At 48.7% G+C, this 26,162-nt stretch overlaps 1 protein-coding gene across 1 annotated transcript in view; it reads left to right on the top strand.

The window, feature by feature from the left end:
• Positions 1 to 26,162, top strand: part of LOC128804518 (TOG array regulator of axonemal microtubules protein 2-like) — a 90,634-nt gene that overhangs the window by 26,591 nt on the left and 37,881 nt on the right. The window lies entirely within an intron of this gene.

Raw genomic sequence — 26,162 nt, 5'->3', positions numbered from 1 at the left:
TGCAGCTATTTTGATCTCTTTTTCAAATAAAGGAATTAACCATAAACTAGGACTACTTTAGAAGAAGCAAATGTTCTCTCGGAGATTTAGTAGGAACAGACAGCTGTTCCTCACCTTCAATAGTCACCAATGCCTTTAATTACATTTAATGTCAAGTGAACTCCCATTTTAAAAGGGTTACCGTAGCCCTTTTCCTGCTTAGCAGAATTGGTTTTGGGTACTTTCAGGAGCTGTTTCAATGTTGATGACATGCAAGGAGCCTGTTGGTAGAAAATTTTTCTCTGTGTTTGATATAGTTCAGAAAATGAGCAGTGAGCAGATTTCAGAGAAAATGTGAGAAAACACTTGTCTTTTGGTTAAATTTCATTCACCTGTGTAGCATTTTTCTCCCTCAATGCCCCTACTTCAGTGGACATTATAAGAAAAAATGCCATTAACATTGGGAGGGGAAATGCCACTAAAATGTGACATGCCCAAATGCCAAGGCAGTGGGGTCTGGGTAATTATCTAAGACACGCTGAGGTTTGAAACAGCTCCGTGTTGGAAGACACAAAAGCATTCTGGCAAAGACACCAGCGAGTCACCGATGTTTCTAATCCAGCTGTTGAGCAGCAGCCATCTCTGGCGGGCTGGAGTTTTGAAGTGTGTTCTAATACTGCCCTTTGCTGTGTGCCACTGAGCAAAGGCAAGAGTCAGATTAGACTTTTGGCACTTGACATCAAATCTACAAACATGGAAACATCCCTTTTGTTAGAAATCTCTCAATTGCCTCTCTAGGGTACATTTCCAAACTTTCAGTGTGGGTTTAGACAACTTGCTAATGGAAATAAAAGGCAATTTGACATTTCAGTCATTGTTCATGCAAAAAGGGATTGTGAAATGATTTAGTAACGGTACGAAGTCTGCCACAGGGACAAGGCTCTGCTTGGAGAAATTAGTCCTGAGGGGTTGGTGGTTCTGTTTCAAGGATGATCAGCTGCTTTGCCTCTTTCTGGATCAGGGGGCTCTGTGTGCTATTTCAGTGATCTGAGCCAGAGAGGCTTCCAAGAAGCAAAACTAGAGGTAGATCCTTGTTTGCCTTGAGGTTGGTGGCTAAGAAGCTGTGTCTCTCTCCCGGCAGAGCTTGTGGAATGGGTTTATGCCAGGAGTCCTGAAGTCGTCCAGCGCTACGCCCTGCCCGTGCTCTGGTCCTTCCTGGAGAACAAGGCGCTGCCTGTCCGAAGTGCCAACGTCTGCACGGTGGCCACCAAGCTTGCCAATGCCCTCTATGAGGTGATGGGCACCAAGCTGATGAAGTGTGCAGCCAGCAAGCCTCCACACGTGCAGCAGAACCTCTCCAACATTTTGGGCTGGTGAAGGCAGGATATTCTCCAGAAAGCTGACCAAGTGCTGAGTTGGACACCTCCGGATTTGACTTCTTAGCTGTGCCAAAAATGACAAAACACTAAGGAAGGGTGTGCTTCGGCCCCCGCTCGCTCCATCACCCTTCCTAGTCGTGGCATGGGGGGCCTGAAGCAACTCCAGACTGAGGACAAGGTGAAGGCCAAGCGTGGCTCAGCCTCACACTGAGGTAAGGGGGGAGCTGGGCCGCTCTCTGGTGGGAGGAGGGGTCTTGTGCCAGCCTGGAGAGCCTGTGCACATTCCCAGGGAACAGTTGTGCCCTGCCTGTGCCCCCTGCAATGAGCTGTGCTGCTCCCAGTGCCCCGTGGAGCTGTAGCGCTGCTCAGCTGTGAGGCAGGGAGAGGAGCAGGAGGGTGCATGTGCAGCTGAGCCATTCCTGGAAAGCACAGGGCTCTGGGCTCCCTGCTGACCCAGGAGAGCCCAGAGGCCAGGCTGTTCCTGTGGTAGCTCTGTGGAAGTGGGTCAGGGTTCTCCACTGGCCTGCCTCAAGTGTCTGCCAGCAGGAGTATGTTTCCCTGTGCAGCTCTTTAGAAGTTTCCAGGAAGTGTGTCCCATGAAACAAGGAGCTTCAGATGCTTTAGGATTCCATTGTAGCCTCTGTTAAACTTTTTGTCTCCACTTTGCAGATCTGACTGGCTACAGTCGTACCAAGAAGCTGCCGCCTGCCTGAAGAGTGTTTGAAGAATAGGATTTATGCACTAGTTTTCATAGTTACAGTTGTACATATGTTCTGACCTTTAGATGTAGTTTTGAATAAATGTGTTTTGATTGTATCTTTAAATTTTGATGCCATATTTTTAAGTGTATATATTTTTTTGATTATTTTTTAAAAGGTAACTAAATAAATAAAATTTAAGTAAACCAAGAGTAGAATGTGAGACCCAGACCTATCTAGCCTAGAGGTTATGGGAGTGCAGCTCACTCGATGTGCCAGTGTCTCACCACATCCTTTCATCACTGGGCCTCTCCTCTTCCTCTTTTGCCATGTTTTGTTTGTGTCATTTGGGCTGCTCTTTGCTACTTGGCATCACCACAGGGCCGCCCATTGACATGTCTGGGGGACAATGGACCCAAAAGACCTTGTATAGTCAAAAGTTTTCCATGTAGATGTATTCTGTGCTCACAACAGGCCTGAGCAAATGTGGGAGGGGCCCCTGCACTCCCGTGGGAGGCAACTGAAATCTAAGGGGATCTGTCTGTCAAATGTTGTACCCTCCCTTGTTGTTGTCAATCAGTGTTGGATGTACTCCCCAGTTCTAGAAAGTCCCCTCTTTCTGTTACCCCCATTGGCTCCTGTTTTAAGACCACTCCTTCCCCTTACCCTCATTGGTTTTGTGTGTGTCACCCTATCCCTGCTCCTCCCCTTAGCCCTTTCCCTATTGGACCGTTTGTATCCCAACCACTCCCACTCCTCTCCTGTTACAGACCCAGTCCCGCCTTCCCTCAGGGCTCTCCGAGCCTGCTCCTTCCTTGAGACATTGTCTCCCTGCGCCCTTCATTTCTCCCTCGCCCTCTGTCTTTCCTGCGATAAATCCTCAAGGAATACAGCTATCCGAGCGTCCTCTCGTCTGTCCGGTGGAGACACCAGTACCCCATCGGCCCCTCCCCACGGACCGGTCAGTCGAGGCTGTCCCATCCTGACCGGGCACCCGGGTGTGGCTGGGCCATAAATACAAGCAAAGAAATCAAGAGGAGTGTGCCCAAATCCCAAAGCTTTGCTCCTTTGCAATCTCACACAGATCTGGCTCATGAGTGTTTTCAATCACAATTTCATAGGTAAGAAGAGGAGGTGGGAAAAGATGCACTGCTTTGGAAAAATCATCTGTATGTATATTTACCCAGGGCAGCAGTCCAACTTGTTTACAACTTGTTTGCAGAAGGATGAGTGGACTCAGAGGCCAATAACAAGTGACAAGGGTTCCTCAAATCTTTTTACACTCCAGCCTGGGTGCCATTCAGACCACAGCTATGGGATAATACTGTAGTGCATCCCATACACATTCTGCCTCCAAGAAAAAGCTTGGCTTGGCTCATTACAGTGAAATAATTAGAAATAAACAGCTAAACTCATCATTTTGGAATGACTCTCCTGCTTTCCGGTGTCAACCCTGCACCTCCTGCTCCCAAGGCTTGGTGTGAACAAGTGTCTGAGATTACTTATTACTTAAAAATTCTCCAGCAAAGTTCACTAAAAAGCAGATTGAATATTGAGCAACAGCTCAATAAATCTCAATGACAGCATTCACACTCTTACTCATTAGTTGCTTAAGGCACAACAAGGAAAAAAAAGCAACAAACAAAATGCAATCAATCGAGAAATGTACTGTGAATTATCTGTGTGTGTGTAGGTGTGTGTGGCTGTCTGGGTGTGTTTAGGTGCGTTTGAGAAGGGGACAGAAAGGACAAAGATAAAAGGGAATAGGGCCTAAAAGGTTAACAGCACTCAAGTTTAAAAGTAGTTCAACTGGAGCCTCCAGGAGTGGGGCTATTGGCCCAGGATCCATTGTTGATCGGTCATCCGGCCAGTGCAGCAAACTTGAGAGCTCGCTGGCTCTGAGGCCCCACTCAGAGGGAGGTTGCTGCTGGCAGCCGCTGTGGTCCAGGAGAGCTCCAAGGGCCTCCTTTTGGAGCGCTGTTCATGGGCCACAAGAGAGTGGGCCTCCATCATGGCCACATTTTGGGTCAGCAGCCTGTCTTTGAAAGTGGGAGAAGAAGGATGTCAGGCCATTCAGACAACGAAAGTGGTTTCCAGGGCTGTTCACAGAAATCCCCAGGAGCTCGTTAGACAGCACAAGTTCCTGGGAGCACTCAGCATTTCTGAAAAGCTCCAGAGGAGCTGAGCCCAGGGGCTGTTCAGCAAGGCCGAGGCCTGACAAGCGTTTCTCAGATCACCGTGTGGCCTGACAAGGCCGGGGGGATTCACCACCACAATCTGAAGCATCAAGTTTTGATGGAGGGTAAAAAGCCATGGCCCAGTGGAAGTGGGCCATGTCCTCAGGCCTGTGGGAGAATCACAAGGCTGATATCTTTGTGCTACTGATTCCATCTCTCCCCTCTTTTCTAAATTCTTGGTGGCAAGGTCACATAGGTTAGACACATAGCTCACAAGCAGTGCTCCTCTTTTCCTGCACAATGCATTAAAGTGAGAATTGTGTCACATCCAAAAATCGTGTCCTGTTCTGGTTTAACTGACTGTTTTGAAGAATTTCTGGAGCAGCAAATTTGCTTCCTCAAATATTTACTGTGCAAGGCATGGAGCACAGAGGAAAGATTTCTTGTTAAAAGCATCGCCTATGCAATGCTCTTTTGACAACTTCTGCCCTGAGCTTTCCTTGGGAAGATCTGAAAGGTTCAAGGTCACTAGCACAAGCTCCTGCAATGGCTGCAGGCCAGCAGAGCAGGGCTGTCAGCTGTGAAACAAGTGTTGCCACAAGCAGCAGCTTCCCCAGGGCAGCAAATCAAGAGCTGGGAAGGTGCTGATCTGAAGGCCCAACCTCCTTAGCCCCTAAAAGAACTGGAACAGTTCTTCATTCCAGTGAGGTGGATGCTGGACACCACAGCTCTATGTGAGGACTGGACACAAGTCTGTTCCCACTGAATGCTGTGATGTTTCTGCAGGAGCTCTGGGCTCCTGTGTGTGCTGGACACAATGGGGAGAGAAGGAGCCAAGTGCACTCCTAAACTTCCAGATGGTGCAGGATGACTCCCAGACTCAACCTGCCACCACCTACAACTTGGGCTGCCCTGGCAGTGGCAAATGCCTCCTGCAAACTGACATCAGGCAATCTGGGGGCTGAGTTTTGTTTCCCGTGGAAAAGGGCCAGCATTCCTGTCCAGGTGCCTGTTGCTGTGAGTGGGCGGCCGCCTCCTGAAATTCTGAAGGGCGCAGGATGTGTCCCAGACCCAACCTGCCACCATGTCCAGCACCGGCTGCCTGGGGAGTGCCAAATGCCTCCTGAAAACTGACATCAGGAAACTGGGGGGTGGGTTTTGTTTCCCAAAGAAAAGGGCCAGCGTTCATGTCCAGGGGCCTGCAACAGGAGCTGTTGCTGTATTTTTCATGTTGCTTTACCCCCCTGCCAAATGCTATCTCTGGCTGAGAAAGGACACAAAAGGATTACCCTGGATCCTGTGCATGCTGAACACAATGAGGAGAGAAGGAGCCAAGTGCACTGACGCACCTTTGCCTTGATCATAACCTGGCCTTGACCAAACACAATGAAAAGTTTCCCCTTTGGCCCATGTCTTGAAACATCCGGTCTACTGTTTGATGACTCAGGTTGGTTTGGTGTCAAGGAATTTCCCTCAGAAATGCTAGTTTTATCTTCCTCTGTGCCTTCCCCTCAGCAGCCTTGGGGATGTTCCTGTGTGAGGCCATCTGTCTCACACAGTTTGAGACAACTTACCAGAGGACACTGCAGTAAGTCATCTCTTCTAAAGTGTTCCAACAATCCCTTTCCAGCAATAGGAAATTAATAGTAATAAATGAAAGTGGAAAAATACCCAACAGTTTATTATCAAGCAGAATGCCTGAAAAGCAAGAAAAAACACCAGTAAATTGTAGATATCAAATGGTCAGACCTCACCGTCCCCCCACTGGAACAAAGACCCAAAATGCCGGAGGGAAATCCCCCCATGACATGCGTTACAAGGTGGTGCTGGGTTCTCTCTTGGGAAGAACAGGAGCTATCACAGAGTAGTTCCAGCTGCAGATGAAAGTTTGGTGGCTCATCCGCCATTGACTTTCACCCAATGACAGAGCTCCATGGAACTCTCACTGCAGGAGAAGCCCCTCGGTCTCTTTTCTCCCTGGTGTGACCTTGGAGCCTGTCCCTGGGGACAGGGAAACATTCTGAGTATACTATTGAATTTTCAGGGCCAGTCAAATTGAGGATTGTTTTGAGGCATGCGTTGTAATGCTGGGTTTGAGTGTGTCTGCAGGAAAGAAAGCTGGAGTAAACCCTGCCACAACAAAGGAGAACTTTGCATGGCCAATTTACACCTTACAAATACACTGATCATATCAGCCCACTGAACAATGGGGACATCTAATGCACAGTGCAAAGCTTCTTTGAATAGATAGGAGAGATGAGACTTGAAGAAATAGTTTTGTGGATGCAGAAAAAGGGATCAGACCCATGAATCCCATGGCTCCGGCTTCGTTCTGCCAAATCAAGCAGGATTAGTTTTATCCTCTCTGTTGGAGAGGATTTTAGAATGACCTGCCTGGGCTATTTCCATTAAGAAAATTTTGAATTGTCAAGAACTGCCATGATCAGAACTGTTTTGAAACAGATCATGTTTATGTTGGATTTAAATGTCTCTGCAATAAGAGAGCAGGAAATAAACCCCTGGAAGAAAGAAGCAGAGCAAAAGTGGAATGTTTGGATGGTCAATTTGTTCCCTACAACTCTTGCCAGCTGAATCCTGGGGTCCTCTAGTGGGGAGTGCAGAGCTTCTTTTACATCCACCGCCTGGTGCCATTGTTTGTGTCCCACCACTTAGTTTGATGTGAAGAGAAATAAACAAAATACCACACCAACAAGGGGCAGGCCCACGCTGGGATTGTGATGGTTGTGGTTGACACAGCCACAGCGGCAGGAGACGCGTCTGGCTCTGCCTCCCTGTGCCGAGCGCTGGCGATTGGAGTCACCCAACCTTGTTCTAAGGCTGGGTACCAAGCTCCTGTCGCCGTCAACTCTGAGAGTGTTCCCAAATTCAAACCCAGATACTTCTGCGAGGCAGAAGCACGGGTTTGAAGATGGATTCCACTGGAAAAGGAAAGACCACTGAAGGAAAAGGTGAGGATAGAAAGGAGCTGAAAGGCTGAAGCCAAATGGAAAAGAATCCCACCAGATTTCAGGGAAAACTGGTCCAGCCAGTGCTGGCTCTGTGTCAGAGTAGGTGGCTGACAGCTACAGATGATCCTGCAAGGACACCCATGGCATCACAACATTCTCTCATTAGTTTACTCTGCTTTCTCCTTTTTGAGAGTAGCCAAGTCAGTCATACTGTCAGCCAGGACAGGGACTGTGGCCACAGCTGACCACAAATTGGACAGGGTCATGAGATGCAAATCCTGTTTCTTTCTTTGCCCTCAGTGTTGGGTCTCACGACAGATAAATTTCCCATTCTTCCTCTGCTTGCTGATCGGGTCCAACCCTGAGGATGGTATTACGGTGCTATACAAACACCAATAAGGCCTGCCTGCTTGCTGAGAGGTCTTTGTGGTTTGCAGAACTAGCAGTCACAGCTGTGTGGGTCTTTCCTGGAGATTTCCAGAAGGCCAGCCTCAAAGAAGGAATCTTTCCTCCCCTCTTATCATTGGAGACTTCCACCTTTCCCTTCAGACTTGCTAACTCAACAGTGTTGAGGGGAATTAAACCTCAGCTAGTTCCATGAAAAAGAAAACCAAAGAAATTTTCTCAGTACTTAAAAATTATTCCACTCAAGTGGCACACCCATTAGATGTGTTGATGATAAAGGTGGGAGTTCACCTAACTCACTTCTTCCCTTGTGAGCATGGTTTAGCCTCACACAGAGGTGAGGTGGGAGCTAGACCCATCTCTGGTGGGAGGAGGAGTCTTGTGCCAGCCTGGAGAACCTGTGCACATTCCCAGGGAACAGTTGTGCCCTGCCTGTGCCCCCTGCAATGAGCTGTGCTGCTCCCAGTGCCCCGTGGAGCTGTAGCGCTGCTCACCTGTGAGGCAGGGAGAGGAGCAGGAGGGTGCATGTGCAGCTGAGCCATTCCTGGAAAGCACAGGGCTCTGGGCTCCCTGCTGGCCCAGGAGAGCCCAGAGGCCAGGCTGTTCCTGTGGTAGCTCTGTGGAAGTGGGTCAGGGTTCTCCACTGGCCTGCCTCAAGTATCTGCCAGCAGGAGTATGTTTTCCTGTGCAGCTCGTTAGAAGTTTCCAGGAAGTGTGTCCCATGAAATATGGAGCTGCAGATGCTTTAGGTTTGCATTGCGGCCTCTGTTATAATTTGTGTCTCCCCTTTGCAGGCCTGTCTGGCTATCCTCTTGCCAGGAGGTTTTTGCTTGCAAATCCCTCTATGCTCCTTCCCTCCAAGCCGTTGCCTCCCATCCAAAAGAGCTCTCCTTCCACCATGCCAAGCCAAATATGCAGCAGAGAGCAGGAGAATGGGAAAAATGACAGCAGCTGTGATGAGAACAGGATAAGAATACAGGAGGCGAGTTCAGAGGGTAAAGGACATGAGGTAAGGAGACCAAGCTAAGTCCTGTGTGGCAAACTCCCACTTTATGTGCTGCAGAGAGAACTGTGAGACCTTTGCCATGTCAGGAACTTGAAGTTCACTGAAGTTTGAACAGGTCCAGATTCAGCTCTTTAGCTATGCCAGAAATAATGGGATAGGAAGGAAGGGTGTGCATCTGCCCCCGCTGCCTCCACCCCCCTTCCTGGCCATGGCATGGGGGCCCTGGAGGAACTTGGGCAGGCAGAGACCCAGTGGCTCCCCCCCAGCAGCAAAAGGAGAGGCAGCAGAGCTGGGGAGATGTGATGCAAGTTGAAGAATGACTGCTGTGTTTCAGTCAGAGCTTGGCCAGCTCTGTGCCTGCATTCATGATGTGCCCATTCTGTCCCTTCTCTTTCTACCTCCTCATATGTTCTTTTGTCCTCCATTTTCTCAAGGGCAAGATCCAACAGCAGAGGCAAAGACAAGAACTCTGAGGATGCAGGTAGGAACAGGAGATGTTTGTCCTAAAATGACTATTCTAATCTTGACTCAGAAATTACATTTGGAAAACTTGGTTAAAACCTATTCTTTCCAAAAGTTTTTACAATTAATTTCAATTCCTTGATGGGCTCAGTGGACTCTCCCACAGCCCACTCATTGGGAGTGTGCTCTGGTGGTGCAGTGAAAATTCCTTCAGTGTGAAGTGTTGGGTGGTACCTTGGGGCCCTGGAAATGCAGCACAGGAAAAGGAAACATTCCTCTCCATCCTGATCATGGCTTTTATGTCCCTGCAGCCTTTCTAGTGTCACAATCAGGACGGGAAAAGAAGGCATTTAGCAAAATATGAGAAATGTTCCAACTCCTTCCTCCTGCCCTTGGAGGAGAAAACCTTTCCTTGGGGCAGTTTCTGAGCTGAAGCCTTTGAGATCTGAAGGAGATTCATGGACATTGCCTGGCTTTTCCCTGGTAGAAACAGGGAAACCTCCTATGATAGAAAGTCCTTTGGAATTTTCCAGTGAAGGGGAAGGAGACTGCCAAATGGATGCAGCCTATGCAGGGTCTGAGTTTGACATCCTCTGACAGCACAAGCCGAAAGCCACCTAGGGCAGGTTCACGATGTCACATCTCTTCCCCGGCTCTCTCTGCCTGTGTCAGTGTTGCAGGCTGAGGCTGGTGGAGGAGATGCCTTCTGCCTTGTCCTCCCTCCCTGCCTTGCCTGATCCTTGACAAGCAGCACTATGCCAGACAAACTGCGGCCTCTGGTGCATCTGGGTCAGCCAATGCTTTCAAGATGAAAGCCTCAATGACACTGTTGTTGTTCCTTTGCCATCTCTGGGTGTGTAATGATAGGAGAGGTGAGACTTGAAGAAATAATTCGGCTGATGCAGAAAAAGGGATCAGACCCCCATGTCCCTTTTCTCAGGGTTAGTTCTGCCAAATCCTGGGCACAGCCACTTTGGAATGACTCCTTAATGGCTGATATGTATCTGGAATGCCTAATGCAGCTAGGGTGTAATACTGCTCAGTAAGGTGATGTTTTTGCTGGATTCATTCTGGACTAGAAATTACCTATCTCATTAAACCTTACCTGCCTCACTATTCTTACTGACCCCAGCATTCTACAGGGTGAAGAAACCCAGTCTTAAGACACTTGTACTGCTTGGCTGCCATATGATTTTATCCTCTGTGAAACCATGTAAAGAATTAGTTCTCTTAGTTCTAACAGCTCTCTTGGAGTGTGTTTCAGAATGACCTGCCCTCTAGTCTTTCCACTGAGAAAATTTTGAATTGACAGTATTAGCCAAGATCAGAAATATTTTGTGGCCGGTCATTTTTATGTTGGGTTTGGGTGTCTCAGCTGAAAAGAAAGCAGGGAATAAAGCCCTGGAACCCATAAGTAGAGCAAAAGTGGAACTTTTGGATGACTGCTTTGTTCCCTACAAACACTGGCTCGCTGAATACTGGGCACATCTAAAGGAGAAAGCAAAGCTTCTTTTCCGTCTAACACCTGGTGCCATTGTTTGTGTCCCAGCACTTCCTTTGTTGGAAAGAGTAAGAGAAAAATCCCAAAAGTGCAAAACTCAACCTAGGATTGAGTGGGACGTAGAGAAACAGAGGCCTTGAAAACTACTTTTGAAAACAATTACTTCCTAGACAGAATCCCATTCTAGAGACCACTGTGAATTTCCAACTGTTTGGAAGGAAAGGGATCCTGTAGTAGTGGGGAGGCAACAGGCAACACATAAAGGAGTAGAATCCATCAAGCCATTAAGCAACAGCTAATTACTCCTCCTTGCTGGGCATTGCACATGGTTTTTATTCTCCTGCCATGGCCTGTAGGAACTGAACTGCCTGCTCACTGGCCATGTGAACTCTTCCTCTGTCTTGGGGCATTCCTCTGACTTTCATGCTTCAAGCAGGGCTTCCTGACATAGGCTGCAGTTGCAGCAGTAGAAGGTTGTGGTACTGAAGTGTTCCACCTCACTGTGTGTAATTGCCAAGCTGAGGACAGGAGACATTCCTCTGAAACTATTGGAATGCATATGGAGCTACAGTAAAGCCTATGGCACTCTATGGACTCTGTGCTCCTGATGAGATGTTGTGTCTGCTTTGTGTGTCTCTGCTCACAGTCTGTGATGTATTTGCATTGCAACTAGATCCGTGCTGCTTTGTGGAAGTTGGCTGAAGAGAACTTAGAGCCGAAGGACATAGAGCATTTGATGGAAGAGATGAAGAAAAGTAGACAAAAGGAAAGCTTCTTGCAGCTTCTTCCTGACACAGTTGAGCCCAGGGATGCAGCTGAAGCAAGTAAGTGGTGGCTACACTTGTGGTGGTCCTTTTTGACCACTTGCTTGCCCTTTGCACATTGCTGCAATCAGACTGGGGGTCTGTTTGGCTTGCATCTGAGTGGAAGCTTGCATAGGATTTATTTCTGTTTCCCAAAGAAAAATACAGAGGCATGAAGTGTCTTGCCCATGGCCTCACTGAGTCACTAGCAGAATATATCAGCTTCCCACCTTCACCTCTAAAGTCTTGCAGAGTAGAAAATTCTGCCTTGCAAAGTACACTGGGGCTTCAGACTTTCTTCTGGAGAGCAGCCTCCGGGGAAGCTGAGTCTAAAAGAATGCTTTTCAACCAGGCTGCAACCTGGAAGAAACAAAATTCAATGCCTTCTAATGAAAACACCAGAGATGAAGATGTCCCTGCTCACAGGGGTTGGACTAAATGGCGCTTGAAGGTGCCTTCCAAACCAAACTCTTCTCAGATTCTGTGATTCTCTGATCATTGGCCCATCTTAGTGCTATACTTGGTATTAAGTGGTATATCATTGTTATACTTGGAGTTCTTTGGGATAACAAAGAGATGTTACCCACCTCCAGCAAGTTTCCTGGCCCTTTCCATCGTCACCTTATCCAGCACCCTCCACTTACAAGCTCCTCTTTGGTCCCTGCAGCCTTTAGCCTACCACCTGTCAATGGCACAGCTTCTAGAGTGCAGAGAAAACCCCCTGGTAGTGCCTTGAAGAAGAAGGTCTTGAGGAAGCAGGACAACGTGCCCTTACTGCCCAATAAGCCCATCATCCATGGGGATGGCAGCTTCCCACGCAACTCCTCAGGTAAGCCTGCTCCGTGGCAGCTTTTTCCTGCACGGGTTTGTCCTTGCACAAGGAGCACAAACTGCCTCCTGCCTGAGCCAGCGCAGCTGGCATCTTGAGTCCAGAGCCTGCCCTGAGAATGAACAGCAAATCTACTTTTGAGTTACTCCAGGTTGGTAGAAGTGCAGTTCTTAGAGATCCATTGGAAAGTTGAGCGGAATAAAGTCGTGGTAAAGGCTGTGTGTAGCAGATGACAGGCAGGAGGGACTGCCTGGTGCCCCCAGGCCGTTTGCTGCCTGCAGCAAATACACAGCAGATAGTCCCTAGTGGCTCTTGTCTCTCTTTTGTGGGTAGCCCGCCTGTACTCTGATCCCAAGGAGAGTGAGATAAGAAGAAGGGAGCTAGGAATGATACTTGGAATGCTCTTTTCTAGTGATGCTACTTCCATGCTCAGAATTGACCAGAACTAGCCTGACGTGGCTCTCCATTCACAGTGAATCTAGATGTGCATGTCTACATACTTCTGCAGTGCCATCACTGATGCCAGTGACTGGGGTACATCAGTGACAGCCAGATTAGCTCCCATCTGAATATTTTTTGATGTTATGGTTCCTCCATACTTTGTGAGAACATGCAAGGTAGCACAAAACCCCTAGAGCCTAGAGCAGTTCATCTAGATTCTGTGCAATATTTATACTCCATCATTTTAGACAGCTTAAATGTATTTGTTTACACATTAGAAAATGAGCTTTTGAGTGCACAACATGACATTTTTGATTGACAGTGCTTTTGATGAGAAAGGGGTTTCATAAGAAATGGATTTATCATCTCATTTTTCTCATACCTTGTAAATTTTTTCCTTACCAACAAATTCAGTTAAGGCAAACCCAGTCAACTAATTAACAAGAGAGTGCGTCTGACAACAATGTGCATCTGTATTTGCATATTTTTATCCTCAGCGTGCATTTGGAAGACTTTCTCATCAACTGTCTTGTCTGGATATTGCATTTTTCCACAAGAGAAAGCTTAGAAACTGCTGAGTTGGCAAACACATCCATTAGATGGCAAATACAATTCACCTCAGCATCTCTGAAATACAGCCAGTGTGTACCTCTGAAAGAGGACAGGTTCATGATGCTTGGAAAGAATCCATGAACGACTCCCTTCCCAATAGTAGGCTAAAATGTGCCCTCAGCTGCCTGCTGTCTAGAATATTGGAAGTCATTGGGAACAGAGGCGCTGTCAGGTGTGAAGGGTCAGGTATGGCTGTTCCCTGGTAGCTGCTCCGTGGGGATTCAGCCAGGCCCAGCAGGGCTGGGTTGCTCAGGCTTGGCTCGGTGCCGTCACAAGGCAGCTGCAGGTCTCTCCTCAGGGAGTTGCAGAGTGCCCCTGTCCTCAGGGCTGGGGGAAATCAGGGCGCTGAGACAAGAGAGGCACCTGAGGGGTTCCCTCCTGGGGTAGCCAGTCCTGCTGTTGGCACTGTCTGGCAGGGAGTGGGAGCTCTGCGGCCGCAGGAACCTGCCGCTGGCTGTGGCAGCTGTGGCACTTGGGAGCTGGCACTGTGGGGGCAATTGTGAGGTTTAGCCTGGAGCTGTGCCCAGCTGGGGAAGGCTGGGAGAAAGCAAGGAGCCCCAGGAGCCAGACAGCAGGGAAGTCTCTGACCCAGTGCCAGTGTGTGCCACATGGAAGCCTGGCTGGCAGATGGGGCTGCAGGCCGCTCCATGGCGGGGTGCCTCGCCCGGGGCTGCAGCGCCCATGGCCGACCCTCTCCTTACAGTGACCTCGCAGACGGCCACTGGTGCCGAGCGCCGAAAGGAGCCGCTCCGTGGGAAGGGGCAGAAGGACACAGCCTCTTCAGACCCACAGCAGTCCTTGCTGAAGGCACTCTCCTTGCTCGGCAGCGATGACTGGTAAGAAAGGCCCCGTTCACTCTGTGTCCCTCTTAGCGTTAAGGCAGGTTAGAAGCGTGTCTTGCTAGTGCCTCTGAGCCCCGAGAGCCCAGAGGGCCAAAGGGCACTGGTGAAACCACTGCAGAGCAGTGAGAGGATAAAGATTTGACAGCAGCCTTTTCTTGGCCTTGCTCTGCAGCAGTGCCCCAGCTGCAGCAGGTCAATGCTGTTTCCTCGCTTCACCTGCTCCTCCATGGGGCTGCAGAGGAAATCGTGAGGGAAGAGAGACAGCTCTGGAACAAGATGATTTGCTGACTGAAGGGCAGAAGCAGGATGGCAGCAGTTTTGAGTGCACAGATTTGGCTGCCTTGGGCCACTTGGCCCAGTGGGACTGAGTAAAATTTCTCTCTTCTCCCACTGCTGACAGCAATGGCAGGTGACAGGGTCTCCCTGTCACCTCCTGCATGGGAGTCCCAGAAGCAGCTCCAGGGAGTTCCTCTTTCTGAGCAATGGACTGAGCTGTGCTTTCAAGTCCCTCAGCCTCTCATTTCCCCTGAAGGGCTCATGGCAGAAGAGAAGGAAAAGGAAAGAAAATCCTCTAGGAATCTCGCACTTTTGTAATTCAACTTCTTCCTTCACACTGCTTCAGATGGGCCTGAGATGTTTTGCCAATACTCACAATGTGTGCCAAAATTACACACAAGCAGAAGGAGGCCCAGAGGTGATAACCCTACAAATGTTAGGTGATACTGGTTTTCTTTTTGGTGTATTTTTGGTCTCTCCCTGGTGGATGCTTCATTCACACAAGGATAAGACCTCCATTCACACTGGGATAAGCATGAAAAATCTGCCACGATGCATCTCCCTGTGCAGTTGCCTTTGCTCTGCCCTTTCTCTTCTGCTTTCTCTTCCCCATTTCTCTTTGCTGCCCTGGGAGGTGCAGAGAGCTTCTGCAGGTGTGGAGGGTGTGGATGACACCCAGGGGTGCCTGTGGGATCGGTCACCAGCCCTGTGCTGCAGCCCTGATGCCTCACAGACCTTCCTCTGGCTCAGGGCCTGCAGAAAGCAAGTGCTGGGGGATGGAGTTGTTTGCAACTTTTAAAGGACATGTTGCTGTTTTGGGGGTTATTTTAGCTAGGGGAGTTTTGGGAAAAGCCAGAATTTCAACAGTTCTAGCCCAGAGCTGGAATCTTCTGGGACATCCTGCTGCTTTTCTGGGGAATGTGTGTGGTGGAGTGGGTGACACACAAGCCTAGACTGAAGAGGGAAGCTCAGCTCCAAAGTGCCAGTGCAGACTCTCACTGCTGAACTGCCTGCTGGGGCTGACAAAGAAGGAAAATGCCCCAGTAACAGCCCAATGGGACTGTGTCTCAGGGACAGGTACAGGGAGGTGACAAGAAACAGCAGCATGGCCCGGTCTCACAGCTTCTAGGAAGCAGTGAGAGAGGGACCCCATGTGCCGGAAATTTCAGAAAGCCTCTCTTCTTAAACAGCCACAAATGGACTCTCTGAAACCCCTCTCTTTGCCTCTTGGATTTGTGTATGCTTTTGACAGTCACACCATCCTGTGGCTATGCATTCCACGATTTCATTGAGTGCTCCTTGAAAAGCACCTCCCGTGCTTTGGGTGAGCTGCCAGCCTGGTCATTTCAGAGCATGCTGCCTAGTTCTTGGATGGAGAGAAATAGCAATCTTTTTGTTATTTGCCTTTCAGGGAGCTGAAGGAGAAGGCACTCTTCAACATCAAACAGCTGGCCGAGTCCCATTCAGCAGTCCTGCTTTCTAGACTTCGGGATATTTGCATGGCAGTTACCAGCGAGGTGAGAAGAGTGCTCTGAATTGTTCCCCTTACTTCATACATGGTGTGTAGTGTAGGTATGTGCTTGTTGTAGATGTTGGCGAACCCAATGGGAAGAATGATGATGTCTAACTCCATTTCAGAAGGCTGAATGATTTCTTTATTATAATTATGTTATAATACATTAATATGCTATATAAAAGAGGATACTAAATACTACATGCTACTTTCTCTAACTATCATATCTAACTAACTCACAACTCGAGACCCTGTTCTCCAGAGCCCAGACACAGGTGGATCCGACTGGCTGTCAGGCCCAAACAATCCACCATGACCCAACCAAGCACTCACTCTGGGTAAACAATTCTCCAAACACATTCCGCAAGAGAAAAACAAGGAGCAGAAATAGAAATTGTTTTCTCTTTCATTTCTCTCTGTGCACCTCAATAAAAAATCCTGAGAGAGAGAGAAATGTGCTTGCCACATATCACCGTTTTAGTATAAATTTAAAAAAATAAAATAAAAACTGCATCTGCAATTCTTCTGCAGGGTCCTGCAAAAGAGAGCAAACACATCTCAAGAGGTCCCCTTATCAATTTGCTAGTTATCAATCAAAAGCCAAATCAAATGCTGATGTGGAATGTTCAACGAGATCCTTTACCTGCAAACCATCTATCAAATCTCTAAAACAAAACTTACAACATAAAAACCCAATCAACAGTTAAAAGAATGCTCAAATTTCAAGTCCAAACAACTGATTCTCGGGAGAAGGTGTCCATTGATTGGAAACGTTGATCTTGATATCCTCAGAAGTCCTTCTCAATGCTGAAACAGAAAACTGCTGAATCCTGAAACAAAACAAGTGAAGAAAGTCCAAACAACAATTAAAAACTCATAAACAAAAACCAAATGTGACATCATATAATTATCTAATACCAAAACACTGAATGTCATCCCACAGACTGCAACAACTGATAAAACCAACTCTGGGCTGATTGTCAACCATGCAAACATACCTTTCTTGTGCAAAAAAACATCACCAAATTAAAAAAAAAACTGAAAAAAATCTGTGAAATGCCATGGCCAAAACTCTTAAATCAACCACTTTTTTTCTTGTTTTTTTTTGTCTTTTCAACCACCTCTATTTAATTAATCTTAAATCTAATTTTTTTTTTTTTGGTTTTTTTTTTTTTTTTGGTTTTTTTTTTTTTTTTTTTTTGGTTTTTTTTTTTTTTTTTAATCTCGGAATCAGAATGCCCAGTAAGTAGCAGGCTTTAAGACCCTGCGCAGCTGGCGGCCCCGGTCCATGCGGGCAGAGCCAAGATCCCAAACCCGGCCGTGGGGCACACGGGGCCCTCCGGCCGGGGGCTGGACCAATCGGTCCCAGCCCGACCGGCGGGCGGGATTTTCATCTTCACAGCCCAGCCCCACCACGCGGCCAGTGTCACGGCAAGTCTTCCAGCGTTGTGTTCATCCCGCACCGCGCCTGGCCGTGGCCGCAGCCACAGCCTCTCAGGACGCGGTTGGCCCCGCTCCTCAAACGAGGGCATGGCACAAGAGCTGCCCCAGGGCTCAGCAGAGGTGTTTTAACCAGAGAAATGTTGATTCTCAGGACCTGCGGCACGGTTGGGCCGGCACGCAGCTCTGACCCCGGCGGCAGCACCCCCACGCTCTCCGGGCACAAGACCAGCGGCAGCATTCCCAGAACTCATCCCCCCCGCCCCCCAAACGTGAGCGGGAGGGGCGAGGGGCCTCGAGCTCCGGCGAGAATCCCCCACCCAAGCAAGAATTGGACCAAGAAAAACACTGTTCCCCAGAAAGGCACTAAACTTCATAACTTTCACTTTCGCGGCAGCTACAAGGAGCTGCCGAGAAGCGCCAGCAGCAGAGAACAGGCTGGGAGGGGACCCCGGGCTGATTGGAGACGGCGGGGTCCGCTCCAACGCGGCCCCAGGCTGCTGCTGCTCGCTGCTGTTGCTGTTGGCAGCGCCTGGCGACCCGGCGAAAGCCGCGGGAGGCGGCGGGGCAGCCGGGACCGGCGGGGCCGGCGCGGGGGCCGCTGCGGGCGGCGAGGCGCGCATCACAGCCGATGTCGGCGGCGGAGCCGGCGCCGCAGGCTGGGGGTCTTCTATATCATCACAGCTCGCATCGGGAACAGGCTCCGAGCCGGCGAGCGGGACCACCGGCGCGGCGGAACCGACCGCTGTGGAGGGATCGGCCGCTGGCGCAGGGGGCGCAGCCGCAGCCGCCGCCGCGGGAGCGATGACGGGCGGTGCCGGAGGCGGGGCTGACAACTCCGAGGCAGGGGCCGGCGCGGGAGCCGGCGCAGGCGGCGTCTCCGCCCCTGCCGAGGTGGCTTCAGGCTGGCTCTCAGCGGCGGGTGTGTCTCCCAGCTCCGAATGGGCAGGAGGAGGAAGAGGAGAGGAGGAGGCACGGCTGCAGGCGGGGAAACCGGCGGGCGGAGCGGCGTCTCCGCCTCCGCCGGGAGCGGCCCCGCACCCTCCGAAGGGACGTGGAGGCGGGGCTCGTACGCTGCAGGAAGAGGAGGAGGTGGAGGATTCTCCCTCTGCGCAGAAGCAGAAGAAAACTTCCGAGCCACGGACAAAGGCTCTGCCCCCCCCTTTTCGCGGGGGGGCACCTGCAGCGAAGACTGGATTATCGGAAAAGGGGTCCATTTCTGGGCTATCGGAAGAAGCTCTAAATAAACTTTCATGTATCGAAACGCCCAGAGATCTCGCATGATGCTTGGCCTGATGAGGAAATACAGGGATCTCCAAGCCTCTGTATTCAGGGAAAAAGCCAGATCCCCGAAAAAAACACGACTGTCTGCATATTCAAGAAACTCCAAAAAATCATCATCAGGGATAGAAATTCCATTGACCCGAGCCAAATCTCTCCAGAGGGCAAGTATAGGGCCACGTACACAAGACAAACCAATGTCGAAATCTGCAGACATCTCTTCCCAAGGTTAAAGTCCACCCCAGATCAGGGTAGTACTATTATCAGAAAATCAGTACCTTTCAAAGGAAGGCAGAGGCGTCCAGTTACGGCAAACTGCTCGGGGCTGCACCTGGTCCTATAGAGAGGGTTCCCACGGCGTCTTACCTCCCCTATCCCTCGCAGGGACGTTGGACATGCCTTTTCAAGAGGGTTCACCTCCGTTCCCGTGTTAAATCATGGCTGTGGACCGATCCAGGTCCTGATTCTTCATCCAACGTTCGGGGTCACCACTTGTTGTAGATGTTGGCGAACCCAATGGGAAGAATGATGATGTCTAACTCCATTTCAGAAGGCTGAATGATTTCTTTATTATAATTATGTTATAATACATTAATATGCTATATAAAAGAGGATACTAAATACTACATGCTACTTTCTCTAACTATCATATCTAACTAACTCACAACTCGAGACCCTGTTCTCCAGAGTCCAGACACAGGTGGATCTGATTGGCTGTCAGGCCTAAACAATCCACCATGACCCAACCAAGCACTCACTCTGGGTAAACAATTCTCCAAACACATTCCACAAGAGAAAAAGAAGGAGCAGAAATAGAAATTGTTTTCTCTTTCATTTCTCTCTGTGCACCGCAATAAAAAATCCTGAGAGAGAGAGAAATGTGCTTGCCACATGTGCTTGTTCATCTCCATGTGTGCTCAGGATGCGTCTTCATTTCTGGTTTTAGACCTTCTATTTCTAATGTCTGTCAGCTAGCTGTAGGATCTGTGTGCACATGTAGCTGTATTTACTGGTAGGTCGGGTAACTGACACTTGTCTTTGAGTGAGGTGCCTTTATAATGCAACGTGCAAATGCAGAAACTGAGACACTAATGACATTATTTGCCAGAATCCCAACCTCTGCCCAAGCTGTAATTAAACACTGAAAATTAGTCTGTAGACCTGAGGCTGTGCTTTCTGTTTCCTGGCTGAGTGCTTCAACTGCGGGCGTTGCTTTCTGGAACAGGAGCACCTGACCCTTTTATCTTGATTACTTGTGCCTTTATGATTTGAAAGCAGCCCTTGTTTTAATTTTCTAGTAAAAGGGCCTAAAATCAAAGCAGTGGACATTTTAGAAGGATTGAGGAGAACACTTTAGGGAAATTTTTTTTCTTAGGCCTGCAGCAAGCAGGCTGAGGCCAGAAATTTGTGCCAGAGTATGCACTTTCTGTGCTTGTGCTCTCGTGCTCTTATTGTGCTTTTATGTTCCTCTGGACACAGCGGGATGTGTTGTCATTTGCTGGGACTTCTGTTGAAGGCAACTGATTTCTTTTCAAGGTGATTCTTATGTTTCCCCTCATGACTTCCCCAGGTGACCAACCTCCGTTCCAAGGTGTCCTACTCTGCAATCGTCACTCTGGGAGAGTTCTTTGCAACCTTGAAGGAGGACATGGACTCTGAGGTGGATCAGGTTGCTCCAGTCCTTCTCCAGATGGTGTGGAACTCCCCAGAGTTTGTTCAGAAAGCAGCCAGGCAGACCCTGGGGATCATGGTGGAGAATGTGACTCCTGCACGAGCAATGACTGCTCTCATGGACAGGGGAGTCAAGTAGGTTCTTCCTCTTTTAGTGATATTCTTCACCTTCTAGTGTGTGGCTGGGGGAAGGGATGAGAGAGAGAATGGGAATGGTGGGAGGGAAGGATCCTGTATCCTGCATCTTCTGTGATCCCAGTGACTTGATTCTCCCATCAACCTCATTTCTTTCCTCTTGTCACCTAATTCTGCCCTCCTGCAGCCTATTAGTTCTCAGAATCACAGAACTGTAGAATATGGGGAGTTGGAAGGGGCCCTTCAGGATCACCAAGTCCAGCTCTTGGCTTTGCACAGAACAGCCCAAGGGTCACACCGTGTGCCTGAGATTCTCGTCCAAATGCTTCTTTAGCTCTGCCAGGATTGGTGCTGTGACCACTGCCCTGGGGAGCCTGTTCCAGTGCCCAAGCACCCTCTGGGTGAAAAGCCTTTTCCCAATATCCAAACTAAAGCTCCTCTGACTCAGCTTCCTGCTGCTTCCTGGAATTCCCCCAGTCTGTCAGATTTTCCTAGATGTGGTGAACCGTGGGGAAGTGAAAGTGCCTGCAAATGCCAAGGATAGATCCTTGTGCTTTTGTGGGAAGAGGGACAATTGCAATTGCAGCTGTGAGCGCTGTTGGATATTTCACAGCGCTAACCACAGAGGCCCTGGGAAAAACCATGTCTCCTCATGATGCCATTCAGCTGAGAAATAAGGAGGGTACTTGCTGGTGCGTGGAGCACATGGGGGAGAATGTGCTGGGTGTGGCACAGCCTGCACAGCAGGCACAGCTCCAGCCAAAAGGAGTCTTGTATGACTGTCCTGGCCCTAGAGCTCTACTTTCTATTCGAACTGATATTTCATGTTAGCCTTGAGATGATGAATTGCACCTTAAAAGGCTGAGTGCCATGGGACAGCTGAAGCAAATGCTGCCTTAAGTGTTGGTGCTGGGCCTGAGAGTTCCCAAGAAGCACTCTCTAGAACAGGACAACCTGGCTAAAATGCCTGCCACCCTTTCCTCAGCTGTGCAATAGGGTAAAACACTCAGATTTATCTGTTGCCAAGCCTCACAGAAGAAAGAGGCTGCATGGCTGGATATTGTGCAACTTCACAGCCTACAGCATCTTTTCCCTGCATTTGTTTTTTTTCCAAAGGTCTGCAGATTTGGGGAGAAATGGGTAGAAAGAGCCTCAATCCTGCTGCAGCTCTGTGTAGTGGGTGCCCTCTGATGGGTCCACATGAATTGTCCTTAATTTCTAAATAATTCATATGTGATCCATTCCTTTAATCTTTCTCAGAGAAAACAGTGTGGAAGAAATTGAGTATCAGATAATGCAGGGAGACTGAATTCCTCCCTCTTCCTTGCAGGCAGTCCTGCTGTACAATGCTAGCTTTGTGTTTCTCTGAGGACAGAACCTTCTACAGGTGTCTGAAGCTGCAGGGAGAACCCAGGCCTCCTTCCCCCAGCAAGGACAGGGAGCAGGCTCTGGCCAAGGCCTGTGCTGCTGTTGCTCCTTCTCCCTGTGCCTCAGGGTTTGCTCTCCTCTTCCCAGGAGCCACCACGCCCAGGTGCGGAAGTGTGCGGCCGAACTCCTCCTGTCCTTGATGGAGAGAATTGGAGTCACAAAGCTCGCAGACACACCCAGGGCTGACAGGCTGGCACACGTGGCAGGGATGCTTGCTCAGGACTGTCACCAGGACACAAGGTAATGATCTTCATTTCAGCTCCTAAAACAGGAAAACCCTTTCCTGTCTGGCCAGAAAGGTAAAACCACAAATGAGTGGAAACTAAAGGAAATAAGAAGTGACCTCACTGTGTGGCTAAGGGGCATAGACTCAGTGAATATGCTGAGTTGGAAGGGACCTGTCAGGGTCATGCAGTCCAGCTCCTGGCCATGTGCAGAGCACCCCAAGAGTCACTCCACGTGCCTGGGAGCATTGTCCAAACGCTTCTTGAGCTCAGTCAGCCTTGGTGCTGTGACCACTGCTCTGGGTTGCCTGGAGAAATGACTGGAGCGAGTATCCTGCTGTTGGCCAGCAAAAAGGTGCATTGCCAACTTCCTGTGTCTTGAAGGATTCTTTACTGAGGTCAAAAGAGCTCCGATTAGCCAGTCAAACAGTTTTGTTTGGCCTTAGGTGCACAACACAAAGCCAAAGTGTTGGCTAATATTCATCCCAGAAGGATCCCAAACATCTGTTTCTCATTAAGACTTTCCTAGAAATATTTCAGGGGTTGTTAGCCAGTGGAATCAGTCTTTCTAAACCCCTTCTGCAGATTTCTGCAATGCTGTTATCTGTGGCTCAGTGCCCTGCAAATTTCTTCTTGAAGAAAGCTGTGGTTTCCTAGTGGCCAAATCAACCCAAACCACCGAAATCCCCTTACTTTGATGATGAAATTTCCATTACTAGCTGCCAAGAACACCAGAGCAACTAGCTGCCCCTGTGCAGCTAGTTGTACAGAATAGTCAATAGGATAGTACAGAATAATCAATAGGATGCATGAGCTGTTTTGTCCTGCCTTCCCTGCCAGCTAAAGAAAGGCAAATTATTGTGCAATGGCAGCAAGACACTGCTAATAGGCTCTGACAACAAAGCAGATGTGTTTTGCTTGTTCTCTGGGAACACCCACAGTTTCAGAGTGAAATGGCATTATGGACAGGAGATGGTGAAGATGTTGCTGAGTCACCAAGAATTGAAAATGCTTTTGGAACGATCTCTTTCCACCCGTGACCTGGAAGATATCCTGACAAGAATTAAGAAGAAAGTAAGTGCTAGGCAGGAGAAATGTCTCCTTTGTGCAAGTATTGCCACTGCTAATATGAGATCAAACATACCCAATCTGTCTTTATCTCCTTCTTCTTCTGCTGAATCATTTTGCACCTGGGAATGAGCTGTTAATCCTCAGCCTGTTCATCTGCAGGCCACAAAGGAACTGATATTATTAGGGAAAAAAGTGGGGCTTTGAAGATTTTGAATATCGGTCACAAAGAGGAAAAGGGAAAGAGGAGAAAATGGGTTTACATTTAAGAGTAAGGCCTCCACCAAGCTCTCCCTGCTCTGCCCCCAGTAAAGCAACTAAGTGAGAATAGAAGATTACAGAGACTGAAGATAACAGTGTCTTTGCAAAAGACACCAGAAGTAGTAGTACCAAGAAAATTTCCAAATATACAAAAGATGTACAAGTCAAGCCTAGTTACTACAATTACTAGCTGTCTTTTGGGAATACCGCCCTGCACTCAAGCCCTGTGGAGCTGGAAGAAGCTTGGTGAATCCAGCAGCATCCAGCAAAAAATCCTTTTTCTGTTTGGAGGGGGGATTTACTTCTTTTATTGAAAATATAGAAGGGAGTGTGGCTTTGTGCAGGAGCAGGGAGAGTCAGTGTTGAACCAAATCAACTTCCAGCACAATGGGCTGACCCCCGAAGAGTCCAATTTTTTTTGCTGCTTCCTTTAGAGCACTCGTTGCCTACCAGTTTGCATTATTCCCATTTATGCTCTGTTGCAGCGCGCCGTCACGGGGCGTGCTGGGCAGCGAGTGCAGGGGTGCCACCGTCCCCCTGCGAGTTCTTCAATCCCAGCTATCGGCAGGTTCGGCGCCAGATAACAAAGACACGGGTCTTGGGGGAAACCAGAGTGTATTTATGGGATGGACAAGATGGAGCCCCAAGACAAGACTCGGGGGGTGTACAGAAAGTTTATACAATAACTCAGGAGGAGGGTTGCAGGAACATTAACCAGTGAGGGTAAAGCTGAGGAGTGGTCTAAGGTGGGACTAAACTATTATAAACCTATCAGGAGAAGTAGGGGAGTGGAATAACACAAAGTAACAAATAGGGTGTCGAGTATAACAAAATAGACAGGGAACACTCTGGAAGGAAGGGTAGGGATAGGGAGGATTGACAAGGAACATTCTGGAGAAAAGGGGTGGGGAAAGGGAGGACTGACAACTTGGAATGGAGGGGGTTAGGGAGGACCTGGGGAACATTGGCAGCTTGGGAGAGGAGGGGATTAAGGAGGAGAACGGGGCAGACATGAACTTCAAACAAAACACACTACAACAATACTCAAGATTAATGAATTTGGGATTTTAGACTGCTGCTCAGTATGGTAGCACCCATAACCTGCCTTGGGCTATAGGAAACAAAGAGTTGGCATCACTGAATCTCTGCTCTGTTTCCTTCTGTAACTTAGGAAATGTTTCCCTAAGCTTTGATAGCAGTGATCCTGATTCTAACTGGTGTTTGAAACAGGCAATATCCAATCTTATATTCTAAAGATTGATGGGGTTTCTCCATGTCTTTGTAGGCAATGGAAAACCAGAAGAGCAAATGCCCACCTGTCAAGGAGCCGGTGGAGAAGAGGAACGATGGCTCAAAGAAGCCCCAGGCCACATTGCCTTCTAGCAAACGGTACTGAGCACTTTTCTTAGATGTGACCAAGCACATGACAAGCTTTACATGCCTCTTCCTCAGGAAAAACTTTCTGACAGAGATGACCATTGCCAGACATTGTTTCCTTTCCCCGCAAATGCTCTAGGATAAAAAATGTCTACTTCTGCATTATGCTGAACACAACTTCTCTGGAGGGCTTTCCACAAAAATGGAGAGACAAAAAGACACCCATTGGTTGCAGCTCAGACAATCCAGTGCAGTGGCAAGGGCAGGGTTGTGGAGGCCAGGAGAGAGGGACAAGTTTCTGCTGCCTGACTTGGGAGAAGTAAATTCAACCAGGGTTTTTTTCATCTGAGTGGAGTCTTTTCCAGATGGGTGTTTTGATGAGAAGTCCCAGTCTAGAAGCAAGATGCCATTCCACAAAGATGCAGTTCTCATCCATGTGGTTTGGCCTGGCTGAATCATGGTTTTCTTACCCTCAAACAGTACCAAGTTTGAGTAGTAAGTAGCAAGGCAATTCCTGAGCAACTTTGGTCAACAGGTGTCTCAACATGGACTTTTTGTCCTGATATTCCTGTCCTTCATATAGGTTGCTTGATGGACAGCATGATTGGTTGATTTCCTCCTGTGCTGCAATCAGCATTTAAGACAGGAATTTGGTCCTTGCTGTCTCTTCATGCCCATGGCAGAGCTACTTGCTCCTCTCATAACATAGGGGGTTTTTTTAGCTCTGGCACACTCAGTGGTGTCAGGAAAGTGACCACATGCCTCAGTAGCATGGCTAGCATCATCCCGTGCTCATGGAAGAGACAGGTTGATCCAGGAGAATTGTTCCCAGTGGGTTTGTTAAGCTGTGGATCTAGTCTCTAGGGAAGCAAATGAAACGTGGGCATAGTTCTGGGATATGTGGTTTCTGTTTTTCTCTCTGTTACTGATTTTCTGGATCCTTCAGATATGCCCCTGTTCATCTGTTCAGATGCATCTGAGCCACTTTTCCAGATTGTCATGCCTGGTCGTAGAGACACTTCTCCAGAGTGATGAGTCTCCTTATTATAAGACACACACGTCCCATATGAGGAGGCATTTAAACTTGGAAGTAGCGTCTCTGCTGGTGTAACTGCTTCTGTCTCCTACTCCCAGTTGGGTGAAGTGAAGGGAATCCAGGAACTGAAAGCGTGGCAATCCTTATTCAGATTAAAAATACGTTTGCAAGGGGAACAGAAGTATCAGACTGGGTTGGTTTAAACCCAGGGGTTTTTAAAGAATACTTCTGTCAACTCCACCTTGTCTTGCACAGGCACAACTCTGGCTACTGATTTCCATCCTTGTCCCTATTCCTCTTGGTAAAGACAGTGCTCACCCTTCTTGGGGAGCCTTTTTGTCTCTTTGGA

The sequence above is a fragment of the Vidua macroura genome, chromosome 3, assembly GCF_024509145.1.
Source record: "Vidua macroura isolate BioBank_ID:100142 chromosome 3, ASM2450914v1, whole genome shotgun sequence".
Taxonomy (NCBI): domain Eukaryota; kingdom Metazoa; phylum Chordata; class Aves; order Passeriformes; family Viduidae; genus Vidua; species Vidua macroura.
This window is presented reverse-complemented; position numbering and strand designations above follow the sequence as displayed.